Here is a 5,462-nt window from a genome sequence, read left to right on the forward strand (position 1 = left end):
CTGAGCAGCTCCTTGCAGCAAGTGACAAAAATGGTTTTAAATGTTTTAAGTGCTTTTAATTTGCTGCACCTTAAATGGTGGTTTTTAAATATAATATTGTATTATTGTATTTTTGCTTGGGGTGGGAGTTGTTTAATTTTAGTATAATTGTTTTTTGCTTTGTTTTAATGCTTTCTTTTTTGTTAAGTTATTATATAGTTTGTATTTTGCTTTTTAAGAGGAAGGGTCAGAACTGCCTGGGAGTGGGCCTCAGTCAATAGAATGGCTGGGGCAGGTTCCACAGGGGGGGATGTATTGGGAAACCCGATCTCAGTGATCACGGGCAGGAGGAGGAGTTACCCTAAGACCAGACCATGTCATTACCGAGGAGGCAGGCTTAGTTGTTGTTTGAGGACTATCCCTGCCTCCAGGTATGGTCCTGACCGGAAGGATACTGGAATCAGCAAGGGAAACCCACATGACCTGAAAGTGTTGCTGTGCAATGCCAGGTCAATGATGAATAAAACCACTGCCATCCACGACCTGATTGTGGATGGAGGATTAGACCTGGCATGTGTGACAGAGACCTGGTTGGATGAAGCAGATGGGCCTGTCCTTGCCGCTGCTTGCCCACCAGGTTTCTCTTACACACAGCAACCCAGGTCATGTGGGCGGTGAGGGGGGGTTGCAGTGATTTTAAGAAAGTCATTAGTCTGCACCAGGCGTCCTATTGGGAAGACCCAGTTCTCTGAGTGCATGTTCTGGAAGTTGGGCTATAGGGGGAGTACAGGATTCCTATTGGTGTACCGACCTCCCGGCTGCACCAAGGATTCCCTGCCCGAGCTGCTTCAGATCGTGGTGGATATGCTCCTGGAGACGCCTAGCTTGGTTGTCCTAGGGGATTTTAACATCCATGCCAACGCAACCTTACATGGGGCCACTCAGGACTTCGTGGAAAGCATGGAAACTACAACTAATCCAGAATGCGGCAGCTAGACTGGTGACTGGGAGCGGCCGCGGAGACCACATAACACCGGTCTTGAAAGACCTACATTGGCTCCCAGTACGTTTCCGAGCACAATTCAAAGTGTTGGTGCTGACCTTTAAAGCCCTAAACGGCCTCGGTCCAGTATATCTGAAGGAGCGTCTCCTCCCCCATCGCTCTGCCCGGACACTGAGGTCCAGCTCCGAGGGCCTTCTGGCGGTTCCCTCACTGCGAGAGGCCAAGTTACAGGGAACCAGGCAGAAGGCCTTCTTGGTAGTGGCGCCCGCCCTGTGGAACGCCCTCCCATCAGATGTCAAAGCGATAAACATCTACCTGACATTCAGAAGACATCTGAAGGCAGCCCTGTTCAGGGAAGTTTTTAATATGTGACATTTTAGTGTTTCTTTCATCTTTGTTGGAAGCCGCCCAGAGTGGCTGGGGAAACCCAGCCAGATGGGCGGGGTACAAATAATAAATTATTATTATTATTGTCAGAGCTACCCTAGGTCCCAGCTCACAAAGGGCCAACGCTGCTTCGTTGTTAAGTATAAAAGTCTTTATTGAAGTTCAGTTTCACTTCCAGAGCCGCAGCGCGCAGCTCTACGTCTCAACTGTCAGACCGCTGATGCTCCGTCTGAGTCTCCTCCCCCTTGACACCAATTTAAGATTCTAGCCTTGCTCCACCTTCTCCGCTGCTCCTTCCTCCTCTGGGTCCGCCTGCCCGCCGGGGTTCCGCCCTTTCTAGCCTCTTCTCCCGCTGATTCCCCTGAGCCTTCTCCCTCCCTCCGGCGGGCTTTAGGAGCTGGTTCCCCATCCGGGTCTCCTGCTGTTCCGCGCGCCTGCACATTTGAACTTGGCGCGCGCGCCCAGCCAGCAGCTTTCCTCCTGACCGTTCCACTGCTGCTGTCACTGCTTCCCCCTTCGGGGGGGCTAGCTGCAACTGACCTCCCCTCCGTTGGAGGCGTGGTCAGCCCTGACTCCCTCTCTGGAGGAGGCACTGCCCCTGACACATGTGACTCTTCCCCCCCACTACGCTCTGGTGGGGAAACTGGTCCCGATCCTCCACTGCTGCTTTGGGGTTCCCCTCTGGCTCCTTGTTTCTGGTGCGTCCCCCCTGGGACCCCCCTTGCCCTGACCATCGGCGCCCCCTTCTGGGAATCTTCTGATTCGCTGGAGAAGCTCATGGAATCTCTCGGGCCACTGTCATACTCCCCTACGCTGCCCTCGGATTCTTCCCCTTCGCTGTCCCAATCCTCTCTCCCCAGTGCTCCTGCTCCTGATTCCCTGACATCCATCCCCCCCTCGAAGCCCCCCTCTCCCCTCCCCCTCTTCGGGTGTGGGTTCCGGGTGCTCCAGTCCAGTGGGTGTGAGTGCGGGATACCATTCTTCCCCCCTGGTGTGTAGCCGGTCCACTGGATCCGGCCCAACCGCAACGGGCTCGTCGACGTCGATTTCCTCTGCTTCCATCTCTCTGCTGATGTGCTCGAATCCAGGATCCTCCCCCAACACGTCCATGTCCTCCCCTCCCCCGGGTACCTCTGGTGAGACTGCTTGCAAAGGTCCCCGCAGCAGCTCCCTGCGCCACCCCACCTCCGGTTGAGTGTCCCACCAATAGGAGCGGTCTGTGGCAAACCCCGAGAGAGACCCCTCCGAGGAGCTAGTGTCCGGCGTCGTCTCTTCAGCTGATGAAAAACCCTGGAACGTACTGGCTGACAGTGTGGGTGTGAAGAGCCAGTCGTCGAAATACTCTGCCGGCATAGGTCTGTGTGGGAAGAGTGCATGGAACTCGTCTTTAAGATAGTGCTCCTCCACGGCATAGCACGGTACCCACCTGTTGGCACTGGCTGGGGTACCTTCCCTGGCGAGGAGGTATTCCACCCCCTCTTCCCCCCACCTCGAGTCCAAAATCTCTGTGACCTCGTTGAGTGGCGTCGCCCTCCGTGACCCCTCCCTCTTCGGAGATTCGTTAAGTGGGTCTGGCGCGTTCCCTGTCGCCTGAAACCTGTGGGGTTCCCTGTAGGGTGTGAGCACTGACCTATGAAAGACTGGGTGCATTCTGGAGCCCTCCGGGAGTGTCAACCGGAAGGCCACTGGATTGATTTGCGCCGCGACCTGGTAAGGTCCCAGCTGCTTGTGCTTGAGCTTCCTCTTAGCTAGCGTCCTGGCCGGCACTGCCTGGGCTGCTAACCAGACCCAGTCCCCCACCTGGATGTCCTCCCCGACCCTCCTGTGCTTGTCTGCCTGCATGTTGTAGGCGTGTGTCAGAGCTACCCTAGGTCCCAGCTCACAAAGGACCAACGCTGCTTCGTTGTTAAGTATAAAAGTCTTTATTGAAGTTCAGTTTCACTTCCAGAGCCGCAGCGCGCAGCCCCACGTCTAAAGTGTCAGACCACTGATGCTCCGTCTGAGTCTCCTCCCCCTTGACACCAATTTAAGATTCTAGCCTTGCTCCACCTTCTCCGCTGCTCCTTCCTCCTCTGGGTCCGCCTGCCCGCCGGGGTTCCGCCCTTTCTAGCCTCTTCTCCCGCTGATTCCCCTGAGCCTTCTCCCTCCCTCTGGCGGGCTTTAGGAGCTGGTTCCCCATCCGGGTCTCCTGCTGTTCCGCGCGCCTGCACATTTGAACTTGGCGCGCGCGCCCAGCCAGCAGCTTTCCTCCTGACCGTTCCACTGCTGCTGTCACTGCTTCCCCCTTCGGGGGGGCTAGCTGCAACTGACCTCCCCTCCGTTGGAGGCGTGGTCAGCCCTGACTCCCTCTCTGGAGGAGACACTGCCCCTGACACATGTGACTCTTCCCCCCCACTACGCTCTGGTGGGGAAACTGGTCCCAATCCTCCACTGCTGCTTTGGGGTTCCCCTCTGGCTCCTTGTTTCTGGTGCGTCCCCCCTGGGACCCCCCTTGCCCTGACCATCGGCGCCCCCTTCTGGGAATCTTCTGATTCGCTGGAGAAGCTCATGGAATCTCTCGTGCCACTGTCTTACTCCCCTACGCTGCCCTCGGATTCTTCCCCTTCGCTGTCCCAATCCTCTCTCCCCAGTGCTCCTGCTCCTGATTCCCTGACATCCATCCCCCCCTCGAAGCCCCCCCTTCCCCTCCCCCTCTTCGGGTGTGGGTTCCGGGTGCTCCAGTCCAGTGGGTGTGAGTGCGGGATACCATTCTTCCCCCCTGGTGTGTAGCCGGTCCACTGGATCCGGCCCAACCGCAACGGGCTCGTCGACGTCGATTTCCTCTGCTTCCATCTCTCTGCTGATGTGCTCGAATCCAGGATCCTCCCCCAACACGTCCATGTCCTCCCCTCCCCCGGGTACCTCTGGTGAGACTGCTTGCAAAGGTCCCCGCAGCAGCTCCCTGCGCCACCCCACCTCCGGTTGAGTGTCCCACCAATAGGAGCGGTCTGTGGCAAACCCCGAGAGAGACCCCTCCGAGGAGCTAGTGTCCGGCATCGTCTCTTCAGCTGATGAAAAACCCTGGAACGTACTGGCTGACAGTGTGGGTGTGAAGAGCCAGTCGTCGAAATACTCTGCCGGCATAGGTCTGTGTGGGAAGAGTGCATGGAACTCGTCTTTAAGATAGTGCTCCTCCACGGCATAGCACGGTACCCACCTGTTGGCGCTGGCTGGGGTACCTTCCCTGGCGAGGAGGTATTCCACCCCCTCTTCCCCCCACCTCGAGTCCAAAATCTCCGTGACCTCGTTGAGTGGCGTCGCCCTCCGTGATCCCTCCCTCTTCGGAGATTCGTTAAGTGGGTCTGGCGCGTTCCCTGTCACCTGAAACCTGTGGGGTTCCCTGTAGGGTGTGAGCACTGACCTATGAAAGACTGGGTGCATTCTGGAGCCCTCCGGGAGTGTCAACCGGAAGGCCACTGGATTGATTTGCGCCGCGACCTGGTAAGGTCCCAGCTGCTTGTGCTTGAGCTTCCTCTTAGCTAGCGTCCTGGCCGGCACTGCCTGGGCTGCTAACCAGACCCAGTCCCCCACCTGGATGTCCTCCCCGACCCTCCTGTGCTTGTCTGCCTGCATTTTGTAGGCGTGTTTCGCCAGTTCCAATTGCCTGCGGAGTTGCTCGTGGACCTCCTGTAACTCTGCTGCTAAGTGCTCTGCTCCCCTTGGCTCCCCCTCCCCCTTCGTCTCTAACCCCGGGAAAGTTCTGGGATGCCGCCCATTATTGGCGAAGAATGGTGTCACCCCTGTAGACCCGTGCTTCGTGTTGTTGTAGGCAAACTCGGCCAGCGGTAGGTAGTCCACCCAGGTCGAGGGTTGTTGATTGGCGTAGCATCGCAGGTACTGCTGCATGATGGCGTTGACCCTCTCCGCTTGTCCGTTGGTCTGCGGGTGTCGTGCCGACGCTAAGTTGATCTTGACGTTCAGGATGCCCAGCAGCTTCTGCCAGAAGCTCGAGGCGAATTGGCGACCCCGGTCGGACAGGATGGACCGCGGCAAGCCGTGAGCTTTGAACACGTGGTCTATGAACAGCTTGGCGGTCTGTTCCGCTGTGGCCACC

This window comes from Podarcis filfolensis (assembly GCF_964270895.1).
Source record: "Podarcis filfolensis genome assembly, chromosome: 5".
NCBI classification, from domain to species: domain Eukaryota; kingdom Metazoa; phylum Chordata; class Lepidosauria; order Squamata; family Lacertidae; genus Podarcis; species Podarcis filfolensis.